This window comes from Takifugu flavidus, chromosome 13, assembly GCF_003711565.1.
Source record: "Takifugu flavidus isolate HTHZ2018 chromosome 13, ASM371156v2, whole genome shotgun sequence".
NCBI lineage: Eukaryota > Metazoa > Chordata > Actinopteri > Tetraodontiformes > Tetraodontidae > Takifugu > Takifugu flavidus.
This window is the reverse complement of record NC_079532.1, coordinates 15518692-15542920: the sequence shown is the minus strand read 5'-3', so window position 1 is coordinate 15542920 and position 24229 is coordinate 15518692. Positions and strand designations below refer to the sequence as shown.

General features: G+C 42.6%; 1 long non-coding RNA gene across 1 annotated transcript; it reads right to left on the bottom strand.

Annotated features, from left to right (window-relative positions):
• Positions 1–8227: 8227 nt before the first annotated feature.
• Positions 8228–13011, bottom strand: LOC130536565 (uncharacterized). Its single transcript, XR_008953408.1, has 2 exons — positions 12945–13011; positions 8228–8862 (listed from the first exon to the last, which is right to left on the bottom strand). It is a non-coding gene; the product is annotated as an uncharacterized LOC130536565 (long non-coding RNA).
• Between the last annotated feature and the right edge of the window lie 11218 nt (positions 13012–24229).

Below are 24229 nucleotides of genomic sequence, written 5' to 3'. Positions count from 1 at the left end.
AACGTATGCCGCAGTCACATTATGACTTTTTTGACGTTTTCTCGTGGAGAAAACATCATTTTTGGTCAGGAGACACATTTATTTCAAAACAGAGGTGAATGCAACATGATCATGTGAAAACGTATGCCGCAGTCATATTATGACTTTTTTGACGTTTTCTCGTGGAGAAAAACCTTTTTGGTCAGGAGACACATTTATTTCAAAACAGAGGTGAATGCAACATGATCATCTGAAAACTCATGCTGAAGTCACATTATGACGTTTTTGACGTCTGCTCGTGGGGAAAACATCATTTTTGGTCAGGAGACACATTTATTTCAAAACAGAGGTGAATGCAACATGATCATGTGAAAACGTATGCCGCAGTCATATTATGACTTTTTTGACGTTTTCTCGTGGAGAAAACATCATTTTTGGTCAGGAGACACATTTATTTCAAAACAGAGGTGAATGCAACATGATCATCTGAAAACTCATGCTGAGTCACATTATGACGTTTTTGACGTCTGCTCGTGGGGAAAACATCATTTTTGGTCAGGAGACACATTTATTTCAAAACAGAGGTGAATGCAACATGATCATGTGAAAACGTATGCCGCAGTCGCATTATGACGTTTTTGACGTTTTCTCGTCGGAGAAAACATCATTTTTGGTCAGGAGACACATTTATTTCAAAACAGAGTGAATGCAAATCATATCATGTGAAAACGTATGCTGCAGTCACATTATGACTTTTTTGAGGTTTTCTCGTGGAAAAACATCACTTTTGGTCAGGAGACACATTTATTTCAAAACAGAGATGAATGCAACATGATCATGTGAAAACGTATGCTGCAGTCACATTATGACGTTTTTGACGTTTTCTCGTGGAGAAAACATCATTTTTGGTCAGGAGACACATTTATTTCAAAACAGGTGAATGCAACATGATCATCTGAAAACTCATGCTGCAGTCACATTATGACGTTTTTGACGTTTTCTCGTGGAGAAAACATCACTTTTGGTCAGGAGACACATTTATTTCAAAACAGAGGTGAATGAAACATGATCATCTGAAAACTCATGCTGCAGTCACATTATGACGTTTTTGACGTCTGCTCGTGGGGAAAACATCATTTTTGGTCAGGAGACACATTTATTTCAAAACAGAAGTGAATGCAACATGATCATCTGAAAACGTATGCTGTAGTCACATTATGACGTTTTTGACGTTTTCTCGTGAGAAAACATCATTTTTGGTCAGGAGACACATTTATTTCAAAACAGAGGTGAATGCAACATGATCATCTGAAAACTCATGCTGAGTCACATTATGACGTTTTTGACGTTTTCTCGTGGAGAAAACATCACTTTTGGTCAGGAGATACATTTATTTCAAAACAGAGGTGAATGAAACATGATCATCTGAAAACTCATGCTGCAGTCACATTATGACGTTTTTGACGTCTGCTCGTGGGGAAAACATCATTTTTGGTCAGGAGACACATTTATTTCAAAACAGAAGTGAATGCAACATGATCATCTGAAAACGTATGCTGTAGTCACATTATGACGTTTTTGACGTTTTCTCGTGGAGAAAACATCATTTTTGGTCAGGAGACACATTTATTTCACAGAGGTGGATGCAACATGATCATCTGAAAACTCATGCTGCAGTCACATTATGACGTTTTTGACGTCTGCTCGTGGGGAAACCATCACTTTTGGTCAGGAGACACATTTATTTCAAAACAGAGGTGAATGAAACATGATCATCTGAAAACTCATGCTGCAGTCACATTATGACGTTTTTGACGTCTGCTCGTGGGGAAACCATCACTTTTGGTCAGGAGACACATTTATTTCAAAACAGAGGTGAATGAAACATGATCATCTGAAAACTCATGCCGCAGTCACATTATGACGTTTCTGACGTTTTCTCGTGGAGAAAACATCATTTTTGGTCAGGAGACACATTTATTTCAAAACAGAGATGAATGCAACATGATCATGTGAAAACGTATGCTGCAGTCACATTATGACTTTTTTGAGTTTTCTCGTGGAGAAAACATCATTTTTGGTCAGGAGACACATTTATTTCAAAACAGAGGTGAATGCAACATGATCATGTGAAAACGTATGCCGCAGTCACATTATGACGTTTTTGACGTTTTCTTGTGGAGAAAACATAATTTTTGGTCAGGAGACACATTTATTTTCAAAAGAGGTGAATGCAACATGATCATGTGAAAACGTATGCTGAAGTCACATTATGACTTTTTTGAGGTTTTCTCGTGGAGAAAACATCACTTTTGGTCAGGAGACACATTTATTTCAAAACAGAGGTGAATGCAACATGATCATGTAAAAACGTATGCTGCAGTCACATTATGACGTTTTTGACGTTTTCTCGTGGAGAAAACATCATTTTTGGTCAGGAGACACATTTATTTCAAAACAGAGGTGAATGCAACATGATCATGTGAAAACGTATGCTGCAGTCACATTATGACGTTTTTGACGTCTGCTCGTAGGAAAACATCATTTTTGGTCAGGAGACACATTTATTTCAAAACAGAAGTGAATGCAACATGATCATCTGAAAACGTATGCTGTAGTCACATTATGACGTTTTTGACGTTTTCTCGTGGAGAAAACATCATTTTTGGTCAGGAGACACATTTATTTCAAAACAGAGGTGAATGCAACATGATCATCTGAAAACTCATGCTGCAGTCACATTATGACGTTTTTGATGTCTGCTCGTGGGGAAACCATCACTTTTGGTCAGGAGACACATTTATTTCAAAACAGAGGTGAATGCAACATGATCATGTGAAAACGTATGCCGCAGCCATATTATGACTTTTTTGACGTTTTCTCTCGTGGAGAAAACATCATTTTTGGTCAGGAGACACATTTATTTCAAAACAGAGGTGAATGCAACATGATCATGTGAAAACGTATGCCGCAGTCACATTATGACTTTTTTGACGTTTTCTCGTGGAGAAAACATCATTTTTGGTCAGGAGACACATTTATTTCAAAACGAGGTGAATGCAACATGATCATGTGAAAACGTATGCTGCAGTCACATTATGACTTTTTTGAGGTTTTCTCGTGGAGAAAACATCATTTTTGGTCAGGAGACACATTTATTTCAAAACAGAGGTGAATGCAACATGATCATGTGAAAACGTATGCCGCAGTCACATTATGACGTTTTTGACGTTTTCTCGTGGAGAAAACATCATTTTTGGTCAGGAGACACATTTATTTCAAAACAGAGTGAATGCAACATGATCATCTGAAAACTTATGCCGCAGCCATTTATGACTTTTTTGACGTTTTCTCGTGGAAAAACATCATTTTTGATCAGGAGACACATTTATTTCAAAACAGAGGTGAATGCAACATGATCATGTGAAAACAAATGCTGCAGTCACATTATGACTTTTTTGAGGTTTTCTCGTGGAGAAAACATCATTTTTGGTCAGGAGACACATTTATTTCAAAACAGAGGTGAATGCAACATGATCATCTGAAAACTCATGCTGCAGTCACATTATGACATTTTTGATGTCTGCTCGTGGGGAAACCATCACTTTTGGTCAGGAGACACATTTATTTCAAAACAGAGGTGAATGCAACATGATCATGTGAAAACGTATGCTGCAGTCACATTATGACGTTTTTGACGTTTTCTCGTGGAGAAAACATCATTTTTGGTCAGGAGACACATTTATTTCAAAACAGAGGTGAATGCAACATGATCATGTGAAAACGTATGCTGCAGTCACATTATGACGTTTTTGACGTTTTCTCGTGGAGAAAACATCATTTTTGGTCAGGAGACACATTTATTTCAAAACAGAGGTGAATGCAACATGATCATGTGAAAACGTATGCTGCAGTCACATTATGACGTTTTTGACGTTTTCTCGTGGGAAAACATCATTTTTGGTCAGGAGACACATTTATTTCAAAACAGAGGTGAATGCAACATGATCATCTGAAAACGTATGCTGCAGTCACATTATGACGTTTTTGACGTTTGCTCGTGGGGAAAACATCATTTTGGTCAGGAGACACATTTATTTCAAAACAGAGGTGAATGCAACATGATCATCTGAAAACGTATGCTGCAGTCACATTATGACGTTTTTGACGTTTTCTCGTGGAGAAAACATCATTTTTGGTCAGGAGATACATTTATTTCAAAACAGAGGTGAATGAAACATGATCATCTGAAAACTCATGCTGCAGTCACATTATGACGTTTTTGACGTCTGCTCGTGGGGAAAACATCATTTTTGGTCAGGAGACACATTTATTTCAAAACAGAGGTGAATGCAACATGATCATCTGAAAACTCATGCCGCAGTCACATTATGACGTTTTTGACGTTTTCTCGTGGAGAAAACATCATTTTTGGTCAGGAGACACATTTATTTCAAAACAGAGATGAATGCAACATGATCATGTGAAAACGTATGCTGCAGTCACATTATGACTTTTTTGAGGTTTTCTCGTGGAGAAAACATCATTTTTGGTCAGGAGACACATTTATTTCAAAACAGAGGTGAATGCAACATGATCATGTGAAAACGTATGCCGCAGTCACATTATGACGTTTTTGACGTTTTCTTGTGGAGAAAACATAATTTTTGGTCAGGAGACACATTTATTTCAAAACAGAGGTGAATGCAACATGATCATGTGAAAACGTATGCTGAAGTCACATTATGACTTTTTTGAGGTTTTCTCTCGTGGAGAAAACATCACTTTTGGTCAGGAGACACATTTATTTCAAAACAGAGGTGAATGCAACATGATCATGTAAAAACGTATGCTGCAGTCACATTATGACGTTTTTGACGTTTTCTCGTGGAGAAAACATCATTTTTGGTCAGGAGACACATTTATTTCAAAACAGAGGTGAATGCAACATGATCATGTGAAAACGTATGCTGCAGTCACATTATGACGTTTTTGACGTCTGCTCGTAGGGAAAACATCATTTTTGGTCAGGAGACACATTTATTTCAAAACAGAAGTGAATGCAACATGATCATCTGAAAACGTATGCTGTAGTCACATTATGACGTTTTTGACGTTTTCTCGTGGAGAAAACATCATTTTTGGTCAGGAGACACATTTATTTCAAAACAGAGGTGAATGCAACATGATCATCTGAAAACTCATGCTGCAGTCACATTATGACGTTTTTGATGTCTGCTCGTGGGGAAACCATCACTTTTGGTCAGGAGACACATTTATTTCAAAACAGAGGTGAATGCAACATGATCATGTGAAAACGTATGCCGCAGCCATATTACTTTTTTTGACGTTTTCTCGTGGAGAAAACATCATTTTTGGTCAGGAGACACATTTATTTCAAAACAGAGGTGAATGCAACATGATCATGTGAAAACGTATGCCGCAGTCACATTATGACGTTTTTGACGTTTTCTCGTGGAGAAAACATCATTTTTGGTCAGGAGACACATTTATTTCAAAACAGAGGTGAATGCAACATGATCATGTGAAAACGTATGCTGCAGTCACATTATGACTTTTTTGAGGTTTTCTCGTGGAGAAAACATCATTTTTGGTCAGGAGACACATTTATTTCAAAACAGAGGTGAATGCAACATGATCATGTGAAAACGTATGCCGCAGTCACATTATGACGTTTTTGACGTTTTCTCGTGGAGAAAACATCATTTTTGGTCAGGAGACACATTTATTTCAAAACAGAAGTGAATGCAACATGATCATCTGAAAACTTATGCCGCAGCCATATTATGACTTTTTTGACGTTTTCTCGTGGAGAAAACATCATTTTTGATCAGGAGACACATTTATTTCAAAACAGAGGTGAATGAAACATGATCATGTGAAAACTAATGCTGCAGTCACATTATGACTTTTTTGAGGTTTTCTCGTGGAGAAAACATCATTTTTGGTCAGGAGACACATTTATTTCAAAACAGAGGTGAATGCAACATGATCATCTGAAAACTCATGCTGCAGTCACATTATGACATTTTTGATGTCTGCTCGTGGGGAAACCATCACTTTTGGTCAGGAGACACATTTATTTCAAAACAGAGGTGAATGCAACATGATCATGTGAAAACGTATGCTGCAGTCACATTATGACGTTTTTGACGTTTTCTCGTGGAGAAAACATCATTTTTGGTCAGGAGACACATTTATTTCAAAACAGAGGTGAATGCAACATGATCATGTGAAAACGTATGCTGCAGTCACATTATGACGTTTTTGACGTTTTCTCGTGGAGAATCATTTTTGGTCAGGAGACACATTTATTTCAAAACAGAGGTGAATGAAACATGATCATCTGAAAACTCATGCTGCAGTCACATTATGACGTTTTTGACGTCTGCTCGTGGGGAAAACATCATTTTTGGTCAGGAGACACATTTATTTCAAAACAGAGTGAATGCAACATGATCATCTGAAAACGTATGCTGTAGTCACATTATGACGTTTTTGACGTTTTCTCGTGGAGAAAACATCATTTTTTGTCAGGAGACACATTTATTTCAAAACAGAGGTGAATGCAACATGATCATCTGAAAACTCATGCTGCAGTCACATTATGACGTTTTTGACGTCTACTCGTGGGGAAACCATCACTTTTGGTCAGGAGACACATTTATTTCATAACCGAGGTGAATGCAACATGATCATGTGAAAACGTATGCTGCAGTCACATTATGACGTTTTTGACATTTTCTTGTGGAGAAAACATCATTTTTGGTCAGGAGACACATTTATTTCAAAACAGAGGTGAATGCAACATGATCATGTGAAAACGTATGCCGCAGTCACATTATGACGTTTTTGACGTTTTCTGGTGGAGAAAACATCATTTTTGGTCAGGAGACACATTTATTTCAAAACAGAGGTGAATGCAACATGATCATGTGAAAACGTATGCCGCAGTCACATTATGACGTTTTTGACGTTTTCTCGTGGAGAAAACATCATTTTTGGTCAGGAGACACATTTATTTCAAAACAGAGGTGAATGCAATATGATCATGTGAAAACGTATGCTGCAGTCACATTATGACTTTTTTGAGGTTTTCTCGTGGAGAAAACATCACTTTTGGTCAGGAGACACATTTATTTCAAAACAGAGGTGAATGCAACATGATCATGTGAAAACGTATGCCGCAGTCATATTATGACGTTTTTGACGTTTTCTCGTGGAGAAAACATCATTTTTGGTCAGGAGACACATTTATTTCAAAACAGAGGTGAATGCAACATGATCATGTGAAAACGTATGCTGCAGTCACATTATGACTTTTTTGAGGTTTTCTCGTGGAGAAAACATCACTTTTGGTCAGGAGACACATTTATTTCAAAACAGAGGTGAATGCAACATGATCATGTGAAAACGTATGCCGCAGTCACATTATGACGTTTTTGACGTTTTCTCGTGGAGAAAACATCATTTTTGGTCAGGAGACACATTTATTTCAAAACAGAGGTGAATGCAACATGATCATGTGAAAACGTATGCTGCAGTCACATTATGACTTTTTTGAGGTTTTCTCGTGGAGAAAACATCACTTTTGGTCAGGAGACACATTTATTTCAAAACAGAGGTGAATGCAACATGATCATGTGAAAACGTATGCCGCAGTCACATTATGACGTTTTTGACGTTTTCTCGTGGAGAAAACATCATTTTTGGTCAGGAGACACATTTATTTCAAAACAGAGGTGAATGCAACATGATCATGTGAAAACGTATGCTGCAGTCACATTATGACGTTTTTGACGTTTTCTCCTGGAGAAAACATCATTTTTGGTCAGGAGACACATTTATTTCAAAACAGAAGTGAATGCAACATGATCATCTGAAAACGTATGCTGTAGTCACATTATGACGTTTTTGACGTTTTCTCGTGGAGAAAACATCATTTTTGGTCAGGAGACACATTTATTTCAAAACAGAGGTGAATGCAACATGATCATGTGAAAACGTATGCTGCGGTCACATTATGACGTTTCTGACGTTTTCTCGTGGAGAAAACATCATTTTTGGTCAGGAGACACATTTATTTCAAAACAGAGGTGAATGCAACATGATCACCTGAAAACTCATGCTGCGGTCACATTATGACGTTTTTGACGTCTGCTCGTGGGGAAAACATCATTTTTGGTCAGGAGACTGTTGAGAATTGTCTTTATCTTGTTGTTATGTGTTTCACCATATGTTCCTGTCTTCCCTTAGAAGTTAGGCAAGGTAGACTAAATGTAATTAAGAACAGAGACATTTGCAGGATTGTTGTTTGATCTACTGTTATCTCAGGAGCCAGTCAGGCAGGGGGTGTCAAACACTCATTGTAAACAGGACATCAGGGGGTTGATGATGATCACATTTGCATGAAGAATGAGATCTGGCCACCTGGGAAAACAATGGAAGAGAAGAACTCTACCAACACCAAAGGGACTGGAGGAAGAGGACGGGGACATCTCAGCGGGGGATTGCATGGACATTGTGAATTTGCATGTGTGTGACTATAAAGGACTGGGCCAAGGGATAGTTAGGTTGTCAGACTTCATGCCCTGACGATTAACTCTGTTGTTGCTAGGGTTATGAACTGGCCCGGAGCTCTGTAATATTTGTGTCTGGAATTGGTTCTATTGTCAAATACATTTTGAAATTGGTACTTTACTTCTCGAAGTCTTCATTCAACGAACACGCGGATCGGCAGCTACATACAGGAGGTATTGCGATCCAACAATTTGGTGACCCCGACGTGATGAAGAGAGAAGTCATCTGAGGCAAGGAATTCAACAACGGTCACTTCGGAGGACAACTGACGACAAGGGATCCCTAAAAATAAAAAGGTAAGCAGACACCTGTTTAATCAAGCTCTGCAGATTGGCTATTTCCAAAAATTTGTCGTCACTGTCAATTGAAGTGTCCTAGTTATAAATTCCAGATACAAATATAAAAATATTGACTGCAGGAAGTACTGTTGAAATATACAGGGAAGTACTGTTGAAATATACAGGGAAGTACTGTTGAAATATACAGGGAAGTACTGTTGAAATATACAGGGAAGTACTGTTGAAATACACAGGGAAGTACTGTTGAAATACACAGGGAAGTACTGTTGATAAAAACAGGGAATAGACGGTTAGAGTAAACCGTAACTAGTACAGTGCTGTAACGGTTAGAGTAAACCGGAGCTAGTACAGTGCTGTATTGCTGTATGCAGTGCACTGTATATCATAAAGATTTGGGTTGGGACTCGGAGCGCAGTCGACGGGACGGACACTCCCGACGCCCGAGATTTGTGTTTTTGTGTGGGTTGGAAAAGTGCCAGAGTGAACGTGAATTAAAAGGCTCTTTGTCCTTGGGAATTAACCCCCAGAGTGGAACCGGATCAAAGACGTTTGATCTAGAAGCTTGTTTCACTGAGGCATTGAGTTGACCGTTGGAGTCATTCACATTCAATCTCACTTGGGAGCATAGTTAAAGATGGAACTGGAATGTGGTAAAGCGTGTTGGGATCAGGGAGAATGTTCTCCCTATCCTCGGTCTGTGGAAGAACAGTGGAAGTGGACTCTTGATCAGGTGGTGAGTGGCATGAAAGAAGATGACAGGGAAAGAGAATTGGATGCAATAAAAAAGTTGTGGAAGGAAGCTCAAAAGCAGAAGATTCTTCCCTCTCCAGAGGTGAAGGTTAACTTAACTGAAGCATTGTGTAAGTGGGAGTCAGAAATTCATACTTTGTTACAGGATCATCTGGAATTAGGGTTTATAGCAGGAAAATCATGGCAAAAACAGGGTAAGGAGTTAGAAGATAGGCGTCGAAGGATACATGTTGTGGCTGTGGCATGTGCAGCGGTGCACAATTGCAGATCTAAAGGGGTTACACGAGTGCCTAATGTTGAGAAGCCTCCATTAGAAGATTTAAATCAAACATTGACAAGTAACACCACTCTTTACCCATCATTACCTACTACTATTTCCCCACCCCCGTATCAATTGCCAGTTTTGACTATTAACAGTGGTCAGTTAGATGTGGACAGAGATAAAGAACTGCAGGAGTTACGTGAGACGGTGTGTGAACTTTGGAGACAGGTCAGCAGAATGAAACAGGGACAGGAAGAGGTTGAAGATAACTTAGGAAAAAATGAATTTAGACAGGAAGCTCAGGTGGTTCGCCCTAAACTCTCCCAACAAACTACATTTAAAAAACAGGATAGTCAAAAATCTACTTTAGATATTTTTAAAACACCTAGCAATCAAATAAAACAAGTGAAAAGAGTTGATCCCTCAGGAGGTTTTGCCAGGGCTGACTGCAGGGAGGAGAAGGCAAGATTGATTTATGGCAGTGATAAAGAGGAGAGTGAGAATAAGACAGATAACTTCAAAATTCCGGCTACATTTATTGGAGAATTGGAGCGTCAGGAGCCTGTTGAAGATCAGACAGAATTATATGAAAAGGATCAGGGTTCAAGTACGGGAAATTGTGAGTTAGAATTGTGGGAGGAAAGTGAGTTGGCACATGGGTTCCTTACGAGGTGTAAAGAGGAATGGATGTGTGCCACAGGGTGCCATCCCGGCTCAGATAATTTGCAAACAACTTCATTCCGTCAGGCCATAATTTTAGGACTTCCACAACCAGCGAAAGAAGCCATGGAAGGAAATCCTGACCTTCCAGGCAGTATAGCAGATGTCAGGGAGAGACATCTTTCACACCACATCAACACATTTAAAGCTAAACAACAGGGAAAGAAAGAGGGGGTGGTGACAGCGCAGGAACAGCTCCTAAAAATGCAGTTAGATGAGGCACGGAAAAAGCTTAATGATAAACGAAAGGAAGAGAAACAGATGGTTCAGCGGTTTCCTCGGCAGGTGCAGCCAGATCCGTTAGGTCCGCAGAAAGATTTTGTTCCTAGAGGAGGCATGCGTGGGAGACGTGGCAGGCAGGGATACGGCTTGATAGGCGGGTACTTAGGCCGGGATCAGTGTCATGCCTGCAAAGGGTATGGTCATTGGCAAAGGGACTGTCCATATCGCAACTACCCGGAGGTACCAGGCAGTGTTACATTTAGTGATGGGTTATGATCTGACGGTACTTACAACACATAGCGTGGTATCACTGGTCAGCTCAGCAGCATTCACCATGACCTCACTTAGACAGACCAGGATGGACAAGATTTTAACTGCACCACACATAACACACACACACACATGAAGGGATAAATAGGGCAGGGTTTAACACAGCATCAGGCTCACCTATAAAACATGAAGTAGAGATGAGGCAACTGACACAGGCACTCATGGAGCCAGCGGAGGTCGCAGTTGTAAAATGCAAAGGTCACAGCAGGGAGAACTCTTTAGAGGGAAAAGGTAATGAGGCGGCAGATCAGGCAGCAAAGAAGGCGGCAGGTTATAAACCAAGTTACAGTTTGTTGTTGGTAGAGAAAACGGTTCATGAAATGCTTCCAAGATACGACAGGGAAAGACTTAGTTGTGATCAAGAAGAAGCTCCTCCACATGAAAAAACTGATTGGAAGGAAAAGGGGGGCTGTGAAAGTTGAAGGAATTTGGCGGATCCCAGACGGCAGACCTGTTCTCCCGCCCGGTCTGTTAGATGCCGTTCTGGAAGAGGCCCACGGCCTGAGAACACTGCGGGAAACCACGAATGATGCAGAGAATGTTCAATATGCCCACAATTTAACGTAAAATCAACAATTCGACCATATGAGGGAAAGTTTCCAGTTGCCCCAATGGGCAAGAAAATTATAGATTTCACTGATATGTTAGATAGGGTCAATAGGTTCCGATACCTCTTGGTCGCAGTGGATGCATACACTGGCTGGCCAGAGCCGGTTCCCGTAAAAGTAGAAGAGGCAAAAAGCGTTATTAAATTTTTGATTAATCCGGCACATGGTTTCCCAAACAAATTAGATTTGACAACGGAACTCATTTTAAGAATAGAGATTTACAATCCATAGGCCAGCCCAGCACTTTTATGAAATGTAGATTTTATTTTGTTCAACTAAAAACGAATCTCTAAGTTCTCTCCCAACAGGCAACCTCTGTAACCAGTCAGTAAGGATCCAGGAATTTCACACACAGCTGAGTGGGTTCTTCTGAGAGTCATCAAGCAAAGTGGTCAGAGCACAGGTGGACGGGCCACTTTGAAGTTGCAGAGCGAACATTACTTGTTAACCCTAACATACTAACACCCTAACACATTAACCCTAACACTGGTATTATTGGAATCAATGTACCCCAGCAGGTAATTCACAGAGAACGCTTGGACGGATCGAGGAACATCTAAAGACGATGGCACCATGATTAAACGTCTATTATTCTTCATTACATCAAGAGGAGTTGTCAATGAATTGTTTGTATTGGCCTAGCTTAGGCTAGGCCAAAAGGGGGATTGTTGAGAATTGTCTTTATCTTGTTGTTATGTGTTTCACCATATGTTCCTGTCTTCCCTTAGAAGTTAGGCAAGGTAGACTAAATGTAATTAAGAACAGAGACATTTGCAGGATTGTTGTTTGATCTACTGTTATCTCAGGAGCCAGTCAGGCAGGGGGTGTCAAACACTCATTGTAAACAGGACATCAGGGGGTTGATGATGATCACATTTGCATGAAGAATGAGATCTGGCCACCTGGGAAAACAATGGAAGAGAAGAACTCTACCAACACCAAAGGGACTGGAGGAAGAGGACGGGGACATCTCAGCGGGGGATTGCATGGACATTGTGAATTTGCATGTGTGTGACTATAAAGGACTGGGCCAAGGGATAGTTAGGTTGTCAGACTTCATGCCCTGACGATTAACTCTGTTGTTGCTAGGGTTATGAACTGGCCCGGAGCTCTGTAATATTTGTGTCTGGAATTGGTTCTATTGTCAAATACATTTTGAAATTGGTACTTTACTTCTCGAAGTCTTCATTCAACGAACACGCGGATCGGCAGCTACATACAGGAGGTATTGCGATCCAACAAGGAGACACATTTATTTCAAAACAGAGGTGAATGCAACATGATCATCTGAAAACTCATGCTGCGGTCACATTATGACGTTTTTGACGTTTTCTCGTGGGGAAAACATCACTTTTGGTCAGGAGATACACGTTTCTCAAAACAGAGGTGAATGCAACATGATCATCTGAAAACTCATGCTGCGGTCACATTATGACGTTTTTGACGTCTTCTCGTGGGGAAACCATCAGTTTTGGTCAGGAGACACAAGTTTCTCAAAACAGAGGTCAATGCAACATGATCATCTGAAAACTCATGCTGCGGTCACATTATGACGTTTTTGACGTCTGCTCGTGGGGAAACCATCACTTTTGGTCAGGAGACACAAGTTTCTCAAAACAGAGGTGAATGCAACATGATCATCTGAAAACTCATGCTGCGGTCACATTATGACGTTTTTGACGTCTTCTCGTGGGGAAACCATCACTTTTTGTCAGGAGACACATTTTTTTCAAAACAGAGGTGAATGCAACATGATCTTCTGAAAACTCATGCTGCGGTCACATTATGACGTTTTTGACGTCTTCTCGTGGGGAAACCATCACTTTTGGTCAGGATATACAAGTTTCTCAAAACAGAGGCGAATGCAACACATTCATCATCTGAAAACTCATGCTGCGGTCACATTATGACGTTTTTGACGTCTTCTCGTGGGGAAACCATCACTTTTGGTCAGGAGATACATTTTTTTCAAAACAGAGGTGAATGCAACATGATCACCTGAAAACTCATGCTGCGGTCACATTATGACGTTTTTGACGTCTTCTCGTGGGGAAACCATCAACTTTTGGTCAGGAGATACAAGTTTCTAAAAACAGAGGTGAATGCAACATGAGCATCTGAAAACTCATGCTGCGAACACATTATGACGTTTTTGACGTCTTCTCATGGGGAAACCATCACTTTTGGTCAGGAGACACATTTTTTTCAAAACAAAGGTGAATGCAACATGATCACCTGAAAACTCATGCTGCGCTCACATTATGACGTTTTTGACGTCTTCTCGTGAGGAAACCATCACTTTTGGTCAGGAGACACAAGTTTCTCAAAACAGAGGTGAATGCAACATGATCATCTAAAAACTCATGCTGCGGTCACATTATGACGTTTCTGACGTCTTCTCGTGGGGAAACCATCACTTTGGGCATGGATGCACTTTTCTTTCCATAACACAAGGGCTCGCATCAGGATCATATGAAAACTAATATTGCAATTACATTTTGACTGTATTGACGTTTGTGCGTCGAGATAACATCACTTTGGGCATGGATGCACTTTTCTTTCCAAAACAGAAGGGATAGCATCAGGATCATATGGAAACGAACATTCCAATCACATTTTGACTGTATTGACATTTGTGCGTCGAGGTAACGTCAGTGTGGACATGGATGTACCTAATTTCCATAACACAAGGGATCGCATCAGGATCGTATGAAAACTAAGACTGCAACCACATTTTGACTTTATTGACGTTTGTGGGTCGAAGCAACATCACTTTGGGCATGGATGAACTTTTCTTTCCAAAACAGAAGTGTCCGCATCAGGATCATATGAAAACTAATATTGTAATCACATTTTGACTGTATTGACGTTTGTACGTCGATGCAATGTCAGTGTGTACATGGATGTACCTAATTTCCGTAACACAAGGGATTGCATCAGGATCATATGAAAACTAATATTGCAATCACATTTTGACTGTATTGACGTTTGTGCGTCGCAGCAACATCACTTTTGGCATGAATGCCCTCCTTTACAAAACAGAAGTGATCGCATCAGGATCATATGAAAACTAATATTGCACTCACATTTTGACTGTATTGACTTTTGTGCGTCGAGGTAACGTCAGTGTGGACATGGATGTACCTAATTTCCATAACACAAGGGATCGCATCAGGAGCAAATGAAAACTGATATTGCAATCACATTTTGACTTTATTGACGTTTGTGCGTCGAGTTAACGTCAGTGTGGACATGGATATACCTAATTTCCATAACACAAGGGATCGCATCAGGATCATATGAAAACTAAGACTGAAATCACATTTTGACTGTATTGACGTTTGTGGTTCGAGGCAACATCACTTTGGGCATGGATGCACTTTTCTTTCCATAACACAAGGGATCACATGAGGATCACATGAAAACTAATATTGCAATCACATTTTTACTGTATTGACGTTTGTGCGTCGAGGTAACATCAGTCTGGACATGGATGCACTTCTCTTTCCAAAACAGAAGGGATTGCATCAGGATCATATGGAAACTAATACTACAATCACATTTCGACTTGAATGAGTCTTAGGCGTCGAGGAAACATCAGTGTTGACATGGATGTACTTAATTTCTATAACACAAGGGATCGCATCAAGATCATATGAAAACTAATATTGCAATCACATTTTGACTGTATTGACGTTTGTGCGTCGAAGCAACATCACTTTGGGCATGGATCTACCTAATTTCCATAACACAAGGGATCACATCAGGATCATATGAAAACTAATAATGCAATCACATTTTGACTGTATTGACGTTTGTGGTTCGAGGCAACATCACTTGGGCATGGATGCACTTTTCTTTCCATAACACAAGGGATCACATGAGGATCATAAGAAAACTGATATTGCAATCACATTTTTACTGCATTGACGTTTGCGCGTCGAGGTAACATCAGTCTGGACATGGATGCACTTCTCTTTCCAAAACAGAAGGGATTGCATCAGGATCATATGGAAACTAATACTACAATCACATTTCGACTTGAATGAGTCTTAGGCGTCGAGGAAACATCAGTGTTGACATGGATGTACTTAATTTCTATAACACAAGGGATCGCATCAAGATCATATGAAAACTAATATTGCAATCACATTTTGACTGTATTGACGTTTGTGCGTCGAAGCAACATCACTTTGGGCATGGATCTACCTAATTTCCATAACACAAGGGATCACATTAGGATCATATGAAAACTAATAATGCAATCACATTTTGACTGTATTGATGTTTGTGCGTCGAAGCAACATCACTTTGGGCATGGATGCACTTTTCTTTCCATAACACAAGGGATCGCTTTAGGATTATATGAAAATTAATATTGCAATCACATTTTGACTGTATTGACGTTTGTGCGTCGAGGCAACGTCAGTCTGGACATGGATGCACTTTTTTCCAAAACAGAAGTGATCTCATCAGGATCATATGATAAATAATATTTCAATCACATTTTGACTGTATTGACGTTTGTACGTCGAGGTAACGTCAGTGTGGACATGGATGCACTATTTTACAAAACAGAAGGGATCGCATCAGGATCATATGAAAACTAATATTGCAATCACATTTTGACTGTATTGATGTTTGTGCGTCGAGTTAACGTCAGTGTGGACATGGATGTACCTAATTTCCATAACACAAGGGATCGCATCAGGATCATATGGAAACGAACGTTCCAATCACATTTTGACTGAATTGACGTTTGCGCGTTGAGGTAACTTCAGTTTGGGAATGGATGCACTTTATTTGCAAAACAGAAAAGAGCGCATCAGGATCATATGAAAACTAATATTGCAATCACATTTTGACTGTATTGACGTTTGTGCGTCGAGGCAACATCACTTTGGGCATGGATGCCCTTCTTTACAAAACAGAATTGATCGCATCAGGATCATATGCAAACTAACATTGCAATCACATTTTGACTGGATTGACGTTTGTGCGTCGAGGTAACGTCAGTGTGGACATGGATGTACCTAATTTCCATAACACAAGGGATCGCATCAGGATCATATGGAAACGAACGTTCCAATCACATTTTGACTGAATTGACGTTTGCGCGTTGAGGTAATTTCAGTTGGGAATGGATGCACTTAATTTGCAAAACAGAAAAGATCGCATCAGGATCATATGGAAACGAACGTTCCAATCACATTTTGATTGTATTGACGTTTGCGCGTCGAGGTAACTTCAGTTTGGGAATGGATGCACTTTATTTGCAAAACAGAAAAGATCGCAACAGGATCATACAAAAACTAATATTGCAATCACATTTTGAATGTATTGTCGTTTGTGCGTCGAGGTGACGTCAGTGTGGACATGGATGCACTATTTTTCAAAACAGAAGGGATCGCATCAGGATCATATGAAAACTAATATTGCAATCACATTTTGACTTTTTTGATGTTTGCCCGTCAAGGAAACGTCAGTTTGCGCATGAATGCACTTATTTTTCAAAAACAGAAGTGATTGCATCAGGATCATATGAAAACTAATATTGCAATCACATTTTGAATGTATTGACGTTTGTGCGTTGAGGTAACGTCGGTGTGGACATGGATGCACTATTTTTCAAAACAGAAGGGATCGCATCAGGATCATATGAAAACTAATATTGCAATCACTTTTTTACTTTTTTGATGTTTGCTCGTCAAGGAAACGTTAGTTTGCGCATGAATGCACTTATTTTTCAAAAACAGAAGTGATCGCATCAGGATCATATGAAAACTAATATTGCAGTCACATTTTGACTTAAATAATGTTTGCGCGTCAAGGAAGTGTCAGTGTGGACATGGATGTTCCTAATTTCCATAACACAAGGGATCACATCAGGATCATATGAAAACTAATATTGCAATCACATTGACTGTATTCAAATCAAATTAAATCAGTCTTTATTTATGTAGCGTCTTATACAATCAAAATTGTTTCAAGGCGCTTTCCAGAATCCCAGGGCCTAACCCCAGACAAGCAACAGTGGCAAGGAAAAACTCCCCTTTAACAGGAAGAAACCTTGAGCAGGACCAGGCTCATGTAGGGGGACCCTCCTGCTTATGGCTGGCTGGGTAAAGAGAGGGAGAGGAGAGAAGAGGGAGGAGGAGAGGAGAAGAGAAGAGAAGAGGGAGAGGGAGAGGAGAGGAGAAGGAGGGGGAAGAGGAGAGGGAGAGGAGAGGCACAGAGCACAGAAACACACACAAAAATACACTATACAACGGGGCAGCGGGGGCAGAGGTCATCATGCATCTCCGAAGGCGGCGATACCTGTAAATGAATAGAGAGGGGGGGGGGAGTAGAAAAACTACACAGGAATCAGCATAACTAGTCTGCTTGATGAGGAGGAGAAAAGGAGAGGAGAGAAAACCATGACCCAGTCGGGTGACAGAGGCCTGTCAGGTGATCTTGTTTCCGGACCCCGGCAGCCTTGGCCTATAACAGCATAGCTAAGGTGTGACCTAACGATTAGACGACCCCCTAAGTATGATAATTTGTCTATCTTTGATAGTAACTGGAACTACAGAATTAGCAACAATGAGCTTTTTCAAAGAGGTAGGTTTTAAGTCTGATCTTAAAAGTAGCGATGGAATCAGCCTCCCGTACCTGGACAGGGAGCTGGTTCCATAGCAGGGGGACCTTGATAATAAAGAATTCCAATAGTCCAGCCTGGAAGTAACAAAAGCATGAATTAACTTTTCAGCATCATGCCGCGTCAGTAGCTTCCTAATCTTTGTGATGTTCGTCAGGTGAAAAAAGGCACTTCTAGAGACTAATTTATTGTGTGAGTTGAAGGAGAAATTTTGATCAAAAGTTACTCTTAGATTTCTCACAGAGAGACTAGATGTTAATGAGATACCATCTATCGTGATCATCTAATCTATCCCTGAGAGGTTCAGGACCAAACACCATGACCTCAGTTTTTCCTGGGTTAAGAAGGAGGAAATTTGAAGACATCCAGGACTTTATGTCTTTAAGACAGGTCTGGAGCTTCACTAACTTCTCTGTCTCCTCTGGTTTCATGGATAAATGAAGCTGAGTGTCATTAGCATAACAATGAAAATTTATCCCATGCTGCCGAATAATGTTCCCTAAGGAAAGCATGTACAAGGTGAAGAGGATTGGTCCAAGTACAGAATCTTGAGGAACTCCATGGCTAACTGCGTGTTTCATTGGCACAGTCGGAAAAAAACGGGATGTCGGGAAAAATTTGAGAATCTGCAACGGTAAGGAGGAAACAACATTATATCAAAAGTTATAAAGTTATCAGTTTGAAAATTACATTACAGTTATGTTACGTTTCATGAAAACTGTGGCTGTATCAATGAATAAATCGGATTCTTCAATCTAAAATCCAGCTAGCTAACTTAGATAGCTAGCTAATATTAGAAAACTGCAGGTTTGGTATACAGTGATCCCTCGTTTATCACGGGAGTTGCGTTCCAAAAATAACACGCGAAAAGTGTAATCCGTGAAGTAGTCAGCTTCATTTTCTTTTATTATTTTACAATGCAATACTGAACTATAGAATGAAACCAAAAATCAAAACCTGTTTTAAAGCCCAAAATTTGTTTAAAACAATAATTTTAATATAGTAATACAAGGTTGGAAACATTGTCACTGGCGTATTTCACAGTCCCAGCTGTGCCTCTTCGTCCTGACTCCGCTCCGCTGGAGCGTCTGTTTCTACTGAAGGCGCAGGAGTCTTTCTCCGAGAGAAGAACATTGTTATGGGTAGTTGTTGGCGCTCTTTCTTTTTCTGAGCAAGAAGATTTTTATAAACGGATATGCCACCTTCGATTATATTTGAGAACTGCAATGAACGACTCGCAAAAAAAATCCGTGAAGCAGCGAAGCCGTGAAAGATGAAACGCGATATAGCGAGGGATCACTGTCATGACATAGTCAGAAGTGTTTTCTTGTGCTTCTTCTCATGTAGCTAATTGAAAATGTTGTTGCAAAATATATATATATACCCATATATATCCTGGGCGGTGCCTCTTTCCTTCAGACTTGGGTCCTCGACCAGAGGCCTGGGAGTCTGAGGGTTCTGCGCAGGATCTTAGCTGTTCCTAGGACTGCGCTCTTCTGGACAGAGATCTCTGGTGTGGTTCCTGGTATCTGTTAGAGCTACTCAGCTTGGGTGTTACTGCCCCTAGTGTCCCAATCAGTACTGGGACCACTGTTACCTTCATGCTCCACATTCTCTCCCTCTCCTCCTTCAGCCCTTGGTACTTCTCCAGCTTCTCGTGTTCCTTCTTCCTTATGTTTCTATCACTCGGGATTGCTACATCTATCACCACCACTGTCTTCCAGTGTTTATCCACCACCACTATGTCAGGCTGGTTGGCCACCACCATCTTGTCAGTCTGGATCTGGAAGTCCCACAGGATCTTGGCCTGCTTGTTCTACAGCACTGTCGGGGGTGTCTCCCACCTGGACCCTGGGACCTCCAGTCCACACTCAGTACAGATGTTCCTGTACACTATGGCAGCCACCTAGTTATGCTGCTCCATGTATGCCTTGCCTGCTAACATCTTGCACCCTGCTGTGATGTGCTGGACTGTCTCAGGGGCATCTCCATACAGTCTGCACCTGCGGTCTTGTCTGGTATGGTAGACCCAGGCCTCTATTACTCAGGTTCCTCCTCCTTGGTGGGCTTTTGTTGCCTGAGGCATTCACTCAGCAGTTGGTCAGTGGGGGCCATCTTCTTGATGTACTCTCGGAGAAGTGTTGTTTCCTCCTGGACAATAGTTCGGACACTTACTAGTCCTTGGCCCCCCTTCTTTGTGTACAGCCTCAGGACACTGGACGTAGGGTGAAACCATCCATGCATGGTGAGGAGCTTCCTTGTTTTGATGTCAGTGGCTTGTATCTCTTCTAGGGTATTAGGGCCAGGGTATTGTGCCAGCAGGGTATCTGATTACTGGCAGGGTGTAGGTGTTTATGGCCTGGATCTTATGCTTACCATTCAGCTGACTTTTCAGGACCTGTCTTAACCTCTGTAGGTATTTGGCTGTGGCTGACCTCCTAGCTGCCTCCTCATGGTTACCATTTGCCTGCGGGATCCCCAGGTATTTGTAACTGTCCTGCACATCTGCGATGTTCCCTTCAGGTAGTTCAACCCCATCAGTTGTGATCACTTTACTTCTTCTAGATATCATCATCTGGGACCCCCTTCCCGTGGGCTCACCACCTGCAGGAGGGGCCAAGGGGGTCGGGTGCATTGTGTTTTGGGTAGCGGCCAAACGCAGGGACCTTGGCGGTCTGATCCCCGGCTGCATAAACTGGCTCTAGGGACATGGATTGTCACCTCTCTGGTGGGAAAGAAGCCTGAGTTGGTGCGCGAGGTTGAGAAGTTCCGACTAGATATAGTTGGCGTCACCTCGACGCACGACAAGGGGTCTGGAACCAGTCTTCTCGAGAGGGGTTGGACTTTCTACCACTCTGGAGTTGCCGATGGTGAGAGGTGACGGGCAGGGGTGGCAATTCTCGTTGCTCCCCAGCTCAGTGCCTGTATATTCGGAGTTTACCCCAGTGGATGAGAGGGTAGACTCCCTTTGCCTTCAGGTGGGGGGACAGATCCTGACGGTTGTTTGTGCCTATGGCCGAAACAGCAGTTCAGTGTATCCACCATTTTTGGAGTCCTTAGAGGGAGTGCTGGAGAGTGCTCCTTCTGGGGCTCCCTCGTCCTCCTGGGTGACTTCAATGCTCACATTGGCAATGACAGTGTGACCTGGAGAGGTGTGATTGGGAAGAACGGCCCCCCTGATCTGAACCCAAGTGGTGTTTTGTTATTGGACTTCTGTGCTTATCTCAGATTGTCCATAACGAACACCTTGTTCAGGCATAAAGGCGTCCACATGTGCACTTGGCACCAGGACACCTTAGGCCGCAGATCGATGATCGACTTTGTGGTTGTGTCATCGGATTTGCGGCCGCATGTTCTGGACACTCGGGTGAAGAGAGGGGCGGAGCTGTCAACTGATCACCAGATGGTGGGGAAGGATTCCGGACAGTCCGGCAGGCCCAAACGTGTTGTGAGGGTCTGCTGGGAACGCCTGGCAGAGTCTCCTGTCAGAAGGAGCTTCAACTCACACCTCCGGGAGAGCTTTGACCGTGTCCCGGGGGAGGCGGGGGCTGCCTCCATTGTTGAGGTGGCTGACCGGTGCTGTAGCCACAAGGTGGTTGGTGCCTGTCATGGCGGCAATACCCGAACCCGCTGGTGGACACCAGCGGTGAGGGATGCCCTCAAGCTGAATAAGGAGTCGTATCAGGCCTTACTGGCCTGTGGGACTCCTGAGGCAGCAGATAGGTACCGGCAGGCCAAGCGGAGTGCAGCTACGGCTGTTGCCGAGGCAAAGACCCAGGCATGGGAAGAGTTCGGTGAGGCCATGGAGAATGACTTTCGGACTGCCTCGAAAAGGTTCTGGACCACCATCAGGCATCTGAGGAAGGGGAAGCAGTGCACTGTCAACACTGTGTATAGTGGTGATGGTGTGCTGCTGACCTCAACTCGTGATGTTGTGGATTGGTGGAAGGAATACTTCGAGGACCTCCTCAATCCCACCAACACGCCTTCCAGTGAAGAAGTAGGGCCTAGGGACCTGGGGATAGGTTCTCATATCTCTGAAGTTGCCGATGTAGTCAAATAACTCAAGGCCCCGGAGGTGGATGAGATCCGCCCAGAGTTCCTTAAGGCTCTGGATGTTGTAGGGCTGTCATGGTTGACTCGACTCTGCAACATCGCGTGGACATCGGGGGCAGTGCCGCTGGATTGGCAGACCGGGGTGGTAGTCCCTCTTTTTAAGAAGGGGGACCGGAGGGTGTGTTCCAACTATAGGGGGATCACACTCCTCAGCCTCCCTGGTAAGGTCTATTCAGGGGTACTGGAGAGGAGGGTCCGCCGGAGAGTCGAACCTTGGATTCAGGAGGAGCTATGGGGTCTTCATCCTGGGCGTGGAACAGTGGACCAGCTCTACACCCTCAGCAGGGTCCTGAAGGGTGCATGGGAGTTTGCCCAACCAGTCCACATGTGTTTTGTGGACTTGGAGAAGGCATTCGACCGTGTCCCTCGGGGGGTACTGTGGGGGGACCTCCGAGAGTATGGGGTGTCGGGCCTGCTGATACGGGCCGTCCACTCCCTGTACGATTGGTGTCAGAGTTTGGTCCGCATTGCTGGCAGTAAGTCGAACTCGTTTCTGCTGAGGGTTGGTCTCCGCCAGGGCTGCCCTTTGTCACCGATTCTGTTAATAATTTTTATCAACAGAATTTCTAGGTGCAGTCATGGTGTTGACAGGGTCCGGTTTGGTGACCTCAGGACTGGGTCTTTTTGCAGATGATGTGGTCCTGTTGGCGTCATCGGCCCGTGACCTCCAACTATCACTGGATCGGTTCGCCGCCGCATGTGAAGCGGCTGGGATGAAAATCAGCACCTCCAAATCTGAGGCCATGGTTCTCAACCGGAAAAAGGTGGAGTGCCTTCTCCGGGACAAGGAGGAGATCCTGCCCCAAGTGGAGGAGTTCAAATACTCAATACGAGTGAGGGAAGAATGGAGCAGGAGATCGACAGGCAGATTGGTGCGGCGTCCGCAGTAATGCGGACTCTGCACCGGTCCGTAGTGGTGAAGAGAGAGCTGAGCCAAAAGGCGAAGCTCTCAATTTACCGGTCGATCTTCGTTCCTACCCTCACCTATGGTCATGAGCTTTGGGTAATGACCGAAAGAACAAGATCACTGGTACAAGCAGCCGAAATGAGCTTCCTCCCTAGGGTGACTGGGCTCTCTCTTAGAGATAGAGTGAGACGCTCTGCCATCTGGGAGGAGCTCGGAGTAGAGCCGCTGCTCCTCCGCGTTGAAAGGAGCCAGATGAGGTGGCTTGGGCATCTAGTTAGGATGCCCCCTGGGCGCCTCCCTGGTGAGGTGCTCAGGGCATGTCCCTCCGGTAGGAGACCCCCGGGAAGACCCAGGACACATTGGAGAGACTATGTCTCTCGACTGGCAGAGAGTCAATGTCACGCTCGTTCTTGGCATACAGCTTGATGTCATCCATGTAGAGGAGGTGACTGACGGTTGTTCCATTTCGGAACTGGTACCCATAGCCACTCTTGGTGATGATCTGGCTGAGGGGGTTTAGGCCTATGCAGAATCAATCAATCATCAATCAATCTTTATTTATATAGCGTCTTATACAATCAAAATTGTTTCAAGGCGCTTTCCAGAATCCCAGGGCCTGACCCCAGACAAGCAACAGTGGCAAGGAAAAACTCCCCTTTAACAGGAAGAAATCTTGAGCAGGACCAGGCTCATGTAGGGGGACCCTCCTGCTGATGGCCGGCTGGGTAAAGAGAGAGGAGAAGGGGGAGGACAGGTAGAGGATAGGATAGGTAGGAGAGGAGAGGGGTAGAGGAG